This window comes from Mus pahari, chromosome 7, assembly GCF_900095145.1.
Source record: "Mus pahari chromosome 7, PAHARI_EIJ_v1.1, whole genome shotgun sequence".
Classification (NCBI taxonomy): domain Eukaryota; kingdom Metazoa; phylum Chordata; class Mammalia; order Rodentia; family Muridae; genus Mus; species Mus pahari.
In genome coordinates, this window is record NC_034596.1 from 34,969,198 (window position 1) to 34,981,842 (window position 12,645).

The window sequence follows — 12,645 nt, forward strand, 5'->3', positions numbered from 1 at the left end:
AAAAAAAAAAAAAAAAATTGTCAGTTAGACTTCGGTGCTGGTTAGTCCTCCCCCCACCCCTTGCCATGTGACATAAACTGAAGACACCTGGGATGCAGGGCTCTCCACAGAGGAGAATAAGCCCACTCAATTTGCTTGTGGGCAAATCTGTGGGAGCATTGTCTTGATTGCTAATTAATACCGTGCCTAGCCCACGGTGGGCATGGCCACCCTTGGTGAGCTGTCTAGGGAAGGTAGCTGAGAAAGCTACTTACAGTGCATTTGTCTGTGAGCCTCTGCCTCAATTCTCAGCTTCCAGTTTATGCTCCTCCCCAGGTTTTCCTTGACAATGAACTGTGATGTGGAACTTTAAAGTAAATTAATCCTGCCCTCCCCCAAGTTGGATTTGGTTAGTATTTTATCATGGCAACCGAAGGATAGTTTCTGAACTGTCTCCTCATCTATGACCTCAGTATGTTCATTTTCAACAAGAATATCCCGGAGCTATATTTTATCTATCTCATTGTATCATGTCAAGTTCTCATTATTAATGTTAACTTAGATCAGGAGATTTAGGTGATATATATTCATATATATCATATATATATATATGATATATATATATATATACCTTTAGAATATATAATTATAATTATTTTATTTTATAGACAATTACTTGAGGCTATGTAGATATCCCAATTCTCAATCATCCTTTGCACACTAATTTTAAGACACATTGATATTTCTTCATGGAAACATATAGTGTTGCTTATCGAATGTTGGGACTCTGCAGTGAAGAAGAACTGTCTTCTATACCATGTGTTTGCCTATGTGCCCCATTCTCTTCCAAGTCTTCCTCTCTGCTTTCCTGCTTCTGAGTGGACTTATAGCTGTCTACTTTGTTTTTTTTTTTTGTTGTTGTTGTTGTTTTTGTTGTTGTTGTTGTTGTTGTTGTTAATGTGGGTTGTGCACCCGTGGATCCATCAGCTTCTTTAGAAACTAGTATTTAGAAGCCATGATTAGGGCCCAAGGGTATGTCCTTGTTTGCAGTCTGCTTAAGTGGGAAGAAATTGGAAATTATGTATCCTGATATACACAAGGACACATCCATCTATGCCACTTCTATGAATGTGTTCATATTCTAAGTAGAATGGACCCACTCTATTGTCTTACTCTCCAGCAATCTGAGGATCCTGTATGGGCTTCCTGCTTTTATATGTAACCTTCAACTCCAATTATGGTTTTATGTTGTTGTTGTTGTTGTTGTTTTATCATTCTATCTAGGATATACAGTAGTGTAACCTCAAAACTGTTCACCATGCCTCTGGAGAAACACGTTTAATAACCCCAGTAGAACACTTTTGTCCATCTCACGGAGCACAGACTCAAAATACTCTTTTCCAAACTGGGTTATTTTATCTGTGGCTTTCTTCAGTTTACTCCCTTATCACACACAGTCTCCTACTTTATCTTTAATTTCCTGGACGGAAATTGGTTAATAGAGTTGGTCGAACAATTTCTCTGTTGTGTGACAACTATAGGTTACAAGCCCTTGTCCTTCATGTGGGCTGGCCTTGTTTACCTAAATCAATGCTGCCCTCTTCTGTTACAGCAGCACAACCAAATGGCTTTAAACACGTGGTCCTGGGTGAAGTTAGTGGAAGGAGTTGTATGTTTTCCAGTTACTTAATTCTCTTTGTTCTCTGGACCCTAGCTTTTCTGCTCTAGCTTCTTGTCAGTACCCAGCTGCAAAAACATTTCCTGCCCCTCTCTGCACTCTCTGTTCCAGGGGAAGGCTGTCAGTCAAATCAAGCAAGCGCTGTTTTATGCCCCTCCCCTTTATGCAGGTGATGTCCTCTCTCATCTCTATTGGGCTTTTTTTCGGTTGTTAACTTTAGATCAGCCTCCACCCTTCAGTTGTCTCTTTCTTCTCTGGTGGCATAACGACTTTTTACAGTTTGGTGCCCCCTCGTTTTCTTTTTCCTTTAATTAAGTCATTTTGACATTCAGGATTTTCACATCATCATATTTTGTATTCAGGAGGCCCAGGTTCATTTGATCTTTTTGATCTTCTCCTGGTTTTAGGAGAAAATACTGAGACCACTGCTACTGGCTTTAGCAAACCTAGAGGGTGGCCTTCGTGGTTCTTTGCCCCTTTACTAAATCTCTTCTGATTAAGAAGATTCTCATCTTACCTCCTGACATTTTGAGATTTATTCTCCATATTTATATGAATGTTTAAAATTAGTATTTTAATTAGCCTTCATTCATGTCACCCTTTTTTTGTATTAATCATTTTATTCATTTAGATTTCAAATGATATCCCCCTTCCTGGTTACCACTCCACAGCCCTCCATCTCATGCTCTCTCCCCCTCCCCTTTGTCTCTGTGAGGGTGCTCCTCCACCCACTCATCCACTCCTGTCTCACCACTCTAGCATCCCCCTAACCTGGAGCACCAAGCTTCCATAGAACCAAGGGCTTTGCCTCCCATTGATGTCAGATAAGGCCATCCTCTGCTACATATGTATCTGGAGCCAGGGGTTCCTCCTCATGTCATCCTTTTTGATGCATTTTATTTCACTATCATCTCCCACTTTTTAAGTGACATTTTTAATCCAATACTGTGATTTTTAAATTTTAATTTCTTATATATTTACCTGTTATTATAATTATTTCCTGGAAAATGTTTGCTATTTTATATTCATGTACTTATTTTAAGATTATTACTTTATTTTACATATCTTCTTACCTCCTAGAGTTTTATTCTGAGATCTGCTTTCTTGTATGTGACTCTTTTTAAATTTAGATAATATATTTATTTTTATGGACACTAGTGTTTTGCCCCTGGAACTATAGTCACTGATAGCTGTAAGCTGCCTTGTGGGTGATGGAAACTGAACCTAGGTCCTTTAGGAGAGAAGCCAGTGCTCTTAACCATTGAACCATCTCTCCAGCCCTATCTACACCCCTCCTATGACTCTTTAGTGTAATAAATATATTTTGCTCAGCTGACGAGATTGAGTTTTATTATAATTTTTCAAAAGTAGCATTTGTATATAGTTTGGTGGCTTTAGGAGAGAAAGTTAGTTTTCACGTTTGTTTTATAACTTGAAATAAATTGTCATTTTATTCCTGCCACAATTGTTGAAGTGACAAAAATGGCTGTCATTACAATTGTTGATCTGTGTGTGTGTGTTCTGACTAGCTAATTTAAAGCTTTCCTCACATTTACTGCCCCAATGTTTCCACAATATTTATTTGTATGATTGTTTACTTTCATTTTTTCTACCCCAAGATTCACTGGGTTATAAAACCCAGTGTTCATCTGTTCGTGAATCTATAGAATAATTTCAGCAATAAGTCTTTAAAAATCACTTCCCTTTATATCTGTTATTCCTTTGCATGGGTCTTATTAAATGTATATTTGAATACTTCGTGTATTGAGTCCCTTATTGCTGCTCTTAGTCTCAACTTTGTTGTTTTCTCTGATTTTCTTTTGCATAATGTCCTCAACTCCTATTTGAATAATTCTCTCTTCAGCTGTATCTAATTTATTGCGTGATCTATTTTTTAAAGATATTTTTACTTAAATCCCACAGAGTTTTAAATGTGTCAGTGTTGTTTCAAGTCTGAACATGCTTGAGATGTTTCGGTTATAGGCATGTTTGAAAGCGTTGCCTATTTTTGAATTTCAATTATTTAAATGTAGTGTACAGTTTAATTTTTATTTTATATCTGTAAATTTCAATGTAAATTTACTTTGATGCTTAATTGGTCTATTGTTTTATTTGTAATTTGTAATTATGAACACATTCATACATTCACCTATTTATCTGACTGCATGATTAATTTGCACAAATCAAAACCAAGCAATAGAAAACCCTAACACATATCTATCTTACCATATCTTCAAAAGTAGATTAAGTGGGCTTCTGCAACATAACCATCAAATCAGTCAGAGGATTTCCTTTCTGCTCTCTCCTGAGTTTACCTCATCATTGATGAAGGGACTGCTAAGCGTTTTCTTTTCTTTCTTTTTTTTCCTGTGATTTTTTTTATTAGATATTTTCTTTATTTACATTTCAAATGCTATCCCGAAAGTTCCCTATACCCTCCCCCCCCGCCCCTGCTCTCCTACCCACCCACTCCCACTTCTTGGACCTGGCATTTCCCTGTGCTGGGTCACATAAAGTTTGCAAGACCAAGGGGCCTCTCTTCCCAATGATGGCCGATTAGGCCATCTTCTGCTACATATGCAGCTACAGACACGAGCTCAGGGGGTACTGGTTAGTTCATATTGTTGTTCCACCCACAGGGCTGCAGCCCCCTTCAGCTCCTTGGGTACTTTCTCTAGCTCCTCCCTTGGGGGCCCTGTGTTCCATCCAATAGATGACTGTGAGCATCCACTTCTGTGTTTGCCAGGCACTGGCATAGCCTCACAAGAGGCTGCTATATCAGGGTCCCTTCAGCAGAATCTTGCTGGCATGTGCAATAGTATCTGGGTTTGGTGGCTGATGATGGGATGGATCCCCGGATGGGCTAGTCTCTGGATAGTCCATCCTTTCATCTTAGCTCTAAATTTTGTCTCTGTATCAATATCCTTTCATGGGTATTTTGTTCCTTATTCTAAGGAGGAATGAAGTATCCACACGATGGTCATCCTTCTTGGTTTTCTTGTGTTTTGCAAAATGTATCTCAGGCATTCTANGTTTCTGGGCTAATATCCGCTTATCAGTGAGTGCATATCTTTGGCTAGCTGGTATGCCTTCTGAGTTCACTGAGACAGCACCCTGACTCCATCTTTGTTGATGGAGCAGCTACAGTAACAATCTTTGCCTCAGATCCTCCTGTTTCCCAGCATGTATTCATCCCTGAGGTTTCACACTGGCATCCTTTTGTGCTCACACACAGTGCTCTCTCCTGGAAATAGCTGCCTTGCTATGTTAAGAGAGAAGGCATCATCATCAGCCCATGGCTTCCCCTTGGTGTTCCTTTTTCTTTCCCCTGATTTTCTATCTCATCAAATGAGCCCTTTCCGCTGATCCTGAACTTAACCCAAATCACATTGTCTTTCCCTACCTTTATAATGACTGTTTAACCGTTGTCCTCTCTTGGTTTCCTTTCCATGTCTTGTTCCATAGCTAAAACCCACCACTTCCCTGTTACTATTTTCTGAGATACCAATGTTTTCAAACCTGTGTTATGTAAGACATAGGTTAACTTCTATAACAATGTTACTCAGGACATTGCAGCTAGTTTTTTTTTTTTTTTTTTTTTTTAACTCAATGTACTCAATGCTTCTATGACATATTTGCTGACATTGGATCTCTTTGTATCTTTAGCTAAAGCATCCTCTTTATAGCTCTGAGAGTGAAAATAAGTTCTACCAAGAAAATAATATCTACCAAGTTTCCTTGCTTCAGTACAGAGCATCATTTCAGAAGAAAATATGTAACCGGTGGTGCTATGAAGTTTTCTACTTCCTGTGTGCTCAGTTCATTTTGTATCCTCTTGTTGCTGGGAAACAGGTCAGGAAGAAACACATGTGCCAGCCCTGACCTTGGGAAATAGTTGCTTCTGTTCCCATGGAGGAAAACACCTTTGCCAGATGAGTTTTGCAGGCTAAAGCTGACAGACAAGACCAGATCAGACCAGATCAGACCAGATTTTTTTTTTTTTTTTTTTTTTTTACAGGCTGGCTGTAGCTCACAGCTTTGTATATTTTTTTTTAATTACTATTAGTTTTTTCTTGGAAAGATTGATTTTTAAAGACAATAATAAACATATTTTATAGAGAAACCTTACACTTTACTTGCCCCCTATTAAACACTTGAGATTCTGATGCTTCTTAACCAGAGGTTTTGTTTTTTCTTTTCTTATTTTTTCTTTTGTTGGAAATATTAAGAAAACAATAACAAAATTTACACACAATCGTTCCTACTAGGGCATTATCTGAATTGCACTGATTTTTTTTAATCTTACTTCTCTTTATTTGTTAGGTTCAGAATTAAAAATTTGAAGCTAAGTCTTATGAGAATTAGTCTACCAGATAGAGTGAGTCTATTAGAACTTCTCCTTCAATAGAAATTATTGCTGAGTTGGAGAGAGGGCTCAGCCATTTAGCATATAGTGATCCCGGTGTACTTCCCATTGTGGCATATGGCCTAGAGGATCCCACACCCTCTTCGAGCCTCTGTGAGCTCCTGCATACCTGTGCACACATAAGTATACACGTGTATAGTCTTGCAGGTTCACACCATACACATAATCGAAAAAAGAAATCTCGCTCTCACTTCGATAAAAAAGAAATGCTCTAAAATCCATTTCTTTGATTATCTATCACTTTATCTTTAGATGAGAAGTCAGCAGCTGAATAAGGCTAATCTCTGCTGTCCTTGGATGATATTTCTAGAATTTCTATTTTATATGTTTATGGTTACTTTGCCTACATATGTGTATGAATATAACATGTGTGCTTGGTGCCTGAGAAGAACAGAAAATGAAATCGGACCTCACGAAACTCAAGTGACAAACAGTTATGACCCATCACATGGGTACTGACAACTGAACCCAGGTCCTCGGCCAAGCAGCAAGTACTCTTAAACACTAAGCAGGCTCTCTAGTCCCCTTCTATTTGTTTTCTTTGCCAAACAATACCTAAGGTGTGGATTTCCTGCTGGTGCTTCTACTCTGTATAAAACATAGCTTTCTCTTGTGAGGCTGTGCCAGTGCCTGGCAAACACAGAAGCGGATGCTCACAGCCAGCTATCGGATGGAACACAGGGCCCCCAATGGAGGAGCTAGAGAAAGTGCCCAAGGAGCTGAAGGGGTCTGCAACCCTATAGGTGGGACAACAATATGAACTAACCAGCATCCCCCAGAGTCGTGTCTCTAGCTGCATATGTAGCAGAAGATGGCCTAATCGGCCATCATTGGGAAGAGAGGCCCCTTGGTCTTGCAGACTTTATATGCCCCAGTACAGGAGAACACCAGGGCCAAGAAGGAGGAGTGGGTGGGTAAGGGAGCGGGGTGGAGGATATAGGGGACTTTGGGGATAGCATTTAAAATGTAAATGAATACCTAATAAAAATTGGAAAAAAAAAAAAAAAACAGTGCTTCTCATTTGATGGGCCCTTGGCATTTAATAGAATGTGGTAGAGTAGGTTTTTATTGTTGTCTAGTATGTGTAATTCTCAGAGCAGGTGTTGTCTCATAAGAGAGGAAATGTAACACAAACTCCTTGTTTTTGACATGTTTTCCAGATGTTCAATGAAATCCAGTTGTGGGTGTATCCAACCTGTGCCCTGCTGATTGCATGTGCACCAGGATGGCTATGAATGTTGCCTAATTCAAAACTGCAGATGGGACTAAAACAATATGAGACTTTTCTTGTCATTTCCCTCCTTGTAACACCATCACACAGATCTCAAGGATGAATTTGGTACATGACAGTGGCATGTCATTTTGTCAAAGTCGCACATGGTTTATAGGCTATTTCAAACATGATATATATCACTTAACTAAAGAGTCTGCTATATCAGAATTGTCTTAGCAGTCCTCTGTAAGCATCATTTTTGGAAGATTGGGTAATCTAATAACTAGCACACTACAGAGTACATACAATAAACAGAATACTTTGAGCTTTGAGTCTATCTAGAGTACGTATAATGTATGTACTTTAAGTGTAGAATACAACTTGGAGTTATGCCTTAGCATCTTATAATTTAACTAAGAAAACCGTACTTGTAAATACAATAACAATAAAGAATACTTTCAAGAGATTTTGAGTAAAACCATGGGAAAAATTTGCTGATGCATAGAGTACTTCATGAAGGAAACTGTCATAGTTGGGTCTTTGAAAATGGATGTGAGGTAGAAAGACAACTAAGGGAAAGCCATTTTCTGGGGAAAGATAAGAGAAATCCCACAGGCCCAGCCACAAAATTGGATTCCAAATTCCTTTGTGGCATCACCCACAAAATCAGTCTGTGAGAATGTCTGTTAGTTGTTCACATCAGATTGCTTTGGAATACTCTGGGATGTGAAGATGAACTGCTAATGAGCCTGTGTTTCCATGAAGTGTAATTACTTTCTGGTGAGCTCTAGCATATCTATAGGCAAAACCAAGTGGCTGTCTAAGACATGTTAGAGCAGTGTGGGCACATGGTGCTGGGCACATAGACTGGGCTTGAGATCTGACTGGGGAGGGTGTCACAGTAAAAAAATAAGAGGCCTTGGTAACTGTGGGTGAGTTTTTTTAGGTTCAAAATTTCTTTTTCTAGACTTTTTATTGATTTCTTGTGTTTTGTACATCATGCATCCCAGTCCTACTCATCTTTCTGTCACCCTTGCAACCCCACCAAATAACACACACACACACACACACACACACACACACACACACCCCAAAGCATAGAAAACATCTCACCATGGAAGCTGTCATATGTCACAGTGTACATCTTCACTTACAGATGTTCATTGCAATGAGTAATTGTTTTGGTTCAAAGTCTCTAGCTTCTATGACACCATCAGTATTGGATCCTCATGGGGCCTCCTCCCAGTTGTCCTGTGTCATGGAGATCCTGAAGCTTTAGATTATCAGAACTGGCCCATTCATGCATCCCAACTGTTCTCAGATAACATAGATTTTGGGATGGGCCAACTCAGAGAGCCTTGTATCTGGGCCTCGTGGCAACTGAGTTGGTCAGTGCACCAGCTCTCCCTTAGCTTCCCTGCCATGGCGAGCCCTCCAGCACTGCTCTGACTAGGCCACCCAATGCCACCCTCCATCAACAGGAGGCAAGGTCAACTCTCATTCCCTTGAGATGGCTCATCCACACCCATGCCTCCAGAATGGGTTCCACTGTGTTTCCCAGTCAAGCCATGGGGCTCAGTCTGCCAATTACAGTAGCTTATGAGGGGCTGGGCCAGCTTTCCCACTCTCATACCTTCAAGGCTGCCTTCACCATCAGATTTCTCCATCGTGTAGCTCAGGCGAGATATAGGCCAGTGATGGGGCAGGACCAGCTCTCCCCCTCTCATGCCCTGGTTGAGGGGGGTTAGCTCTACCAACTACTGCAGGTGACAAGGGCCAAAGGGGGAGGGTATTATGTCCACACATATACCACTTCACAATAGAGAAGGGAGGGCCAGTGCTCTCTCCAGGATCTCACCCTTGATGCTGGCATCTCTGCACTGTCTCTCCCAGAGGCAGCTCTACTGTTCTCCTACAGCTCTTCTGTGAACCGTTCTCCCAAGTGCTTTTCCCAAGTGCTGAGCCAGTTTACCCACTCTCATGGTACCAGGGCCAGCTCTCCTAACTGCCACAAGCAGTGAGAGGCAAGGTTGGGGTGGGCAGTAGTCCCCTGCACCCATGCCACCTCATAGCACATGAGTGATGAGACCAGATTTCTCTTGTTCTCAACCTTGCTGCTGGTTTACATATTCTCCCACCACCAGGATCAATTCTGCTGTGCCTTCTAGGTGAGGTACAGGGCCTGCTTTCTCAAGTGCTGCTGTCCAGGTGACAGGCAAGGCTAGATCTCCTATACTGAAGATCCTGTGGGAAGATTTTGAGACTATTGGAGGTGGCGATGGGCGGGGGCATTTCTTCTGTGCCCATGCCATGCCATGGCATCATATGAGTGGCAGGGTCAGCTTTCCCACACTCATGCCTTCAGAGCCAGCTCACCCACCTTTACTGCTGCTATCTGGGACAGCTCAGCTGTGCTGCCTGGGCAAAATGCAGGGTGGGTTCTCTTGGAGTGCTGCCACAGGTGAGAAATAGGACCAGCTTTCCAGAGCATAGCAGCCAGTGAGGGGTGGTGCCAGTTCTGCATAGCCTCTTGACATCCATGTGGTCCCCATAGGCAGTCCTGACCAGGGACATCCCCATGTTCTCTATTAGCAATATGGTCCATGGACATCTGTACCAACTCTTACCCTTGTGGAGCTATGACCCAGACATGGCCCTCAGTGGCAGCTCGTGCTAGGACCTCATCAAGGTTCCAGGTGGTGAGGGTGTCCACTTACAACAGGCCACTTACAACTCCTCTCCATCCTCATCTCTCCAGTATCTCTCTTCATAATGCTCAAACTGCTCTACTTCTCTTTCTCTCTCATCTAACCACCGTAGCCTCCACATTGTGGTGGCTCTCCCTGCAGGCTGGCCATGTGTATGGTGCCCCCCCCCCCCGTGACATCTTCCATTTGTGCTACATGGGTGCCTATGGTCTGTGTGTTATGTGTGCCAGAAGGTAGGTCTGTGAGTGTTATGACAGTCTGTAGTTCTGTCTGTCTTCCTCCTCCTCCCATGCTGCACTGTGTGGTGGTAGGCAGGGCTCTGTGCATCTATGACCATCCTTGCCATGGGGCAGAGGGCTGGCGGGTCTTTAGGCTTCTTTCACTGCAACACCAGGTGGCATGGCAGACCTCAGATATCTGTCTGTCTTCCTCCTTCTTAGGTGCACTGCCTAGATTTGATTTGGTTTAATTTGATTTTTATGTATCCTAGACATAAAACAGATTGGGCCTCCAAGCCAGTCATCAAGCTAGGACTGACAAAGGACTGCCATCTGCTCTGCCACTAACAGATATAAGAACACCACCAACAAGAAGGTGTCTCTGCCCATGACCAGAGGTGTCAAAGTGTTTGTTTGTTTGTTTTTTAAATCAAAAAAGGACATTGTATAAAAGACCATTTTCAGCCTTATTGTGTTTTAAAATTGGTACTATGAATTATCATATATATATATATATATATATATATATATATATATATATATATGGTACAACTGTGTGAGAAGCTTCATCAGGGCTTTTCACGTCGCACATTTCACAGAATCTTAGTCAGCCCCTTGGTTATCTCTTCTTTCTTTTTCCTATTCAGTGAAGTATTGGTGTTGCCTCATAAGACATCCTTTTGTATTTCATATTTAATAATCCCAGGTTATTCCTTTTTTCATAGTTATATCATTTCAAATACTTATCGAGCATCAGTTATACCATAAAGTTCTGCATTAGGCAGAAAATAAAGGAGACAAAACCTGTGTGTGATTCCAAATACAGTTTCCATATATTTTATTACCTAGACCTTGGGGAGAGTGTGTTTCTTTTTCAACCAATAAAAGAGATTCATATTCTCTCTCTCTCTCTCTCTCTCTCTCTCTCTCTCTCTCTCTCTCTCTCTCTCCTTCCTTTCTTTTCTTGACCTTAATAATTAGTTTTTGTCTATTTCTCAATTTTCTTTGTTCTGAATAATCACCAATAACATGGTCAGTAAGACCATGTTATTGGTTATCAATTAAACCAATAAAAATAAACCATATAAAAACATATGACCATGTTAAAATGATTTTCTTTTTGACAGAGCCGTTTTTGTTTTTTTTTCTTTCCTCAAACCATCAAGGGCTGATCACTTTGACCTGCCCTGAACACTTACTCTCACTTCCACTAGGTGACAGTGTGGCACCATGAGACTTCTTCCTCCCTCACCCCCCCCCCACCCTGTATCTGTAAAATATATAAAGAGAAAACCAGCATCAAATAATTTTGATTTGATATTAGTGATGATATTCATGATATAAATTAATGTAACAAGATGGTTGAAGATTTATAAAGTCCACCACTTGACAATTTTATGATTCATAGTGAAAATGAATATATATAGCCACATATATAGAGAGAGATATGGTTTTAACACTTTTGTTTGTTTAAGGTATTTGCAGATTTTAGGAATGTAAGGCATAACTTTTGTTCTGTATTTACCAAAGCAAGTTTGGTGAAGGTGAAGGATATTAATATCAAAGTATAAACAATCTGAATTTCAGAGTGGTTTTATAGCTCCAGGAAGCTGAGTTTAATGTTGAGTTAGGAATTTGGAATTTGCTTAGACAATACAATATTTTTATGGAGGAACTTTTAAATCTCCTGAGACATCTGAAGTCTAAATATATATTGGTATTTTTAAATTTATGGTTCTCAGTAAAATTCATTGCATTTCAATGTTTATGGAAAAAGAGTATCTCAAAAATTTCCTTACATGTTGTCTGTAAAGATTGGGAGAAGAATGACATCATAGACTTCCTGCTGTTCTTTAAAACTTAGTTCTACAAGCCTGCTTGTTTGGTTCTCACAGCTGAACATAAACTTAATTACACTTCCTCTAGTGATGGCATCTGCATGCTACAATGACAAGAGTTAATATTTTTAAATCTACATTTTAAAGAGATCTTCTCCTTCAAGTACTTAGGATATAGTTTCTTCAAAAGTCACCTTCTCATAGTTAAAAGGGACAGTAAGTGCAGAGCTGTGAACACATAGTATCAACTGGCATCAATCATGTCTGTGCTTGCTGCTGCCACTTCTTTGCCATTTAATTTTGGAATGAGAGCTTTTCTGGGTATAAACATCAAGGTCAACTGGAAAAGAGATACAAAGAGTTTACTAAGGTGCTGTCAGTTCCTCAGCTCTGGTCAACTTAAAGAATCACTTAATTTTTAGAAAGCTTGCTAGAAAGCGTCTGTAAGGCAAAAGACACTGTCAACAAGACAAAAAGGCCACCAACAGGTTGGGAAAGGATTTTTACCAATCCTAAATCTGATAGAGGACTAATATCCAATATATACAAAGAGTTCAAGAAGCTGGACTCCAGAAATTCAAATAA

General features: G+C 40.3%; 1 protein-coding gene and 1 non-coding gene across 2 annotated transcripts in view; one reads left to right on the forward strand and one right to left on the reverse strand.

Annotated features, from left to right (window-relative positions):
- Positions 1-12,645, forward strand: part of Crppa (CDP-L-ribitol pyrophosphorylase A) — a 274,837-nt gene that overhangs the window by 254,416 nt on the left and 7,776 nt on the right. The window lies entirely within an intron of this gene.
- LOC115064462 lies at positions 10,482-10,623 on the reverse strand. The gene has a single exon (XR_003844312.1). It is a non-coding gene; the product is annotated as a small nucleolar RNA SNORA48 (small nucleolar RNA).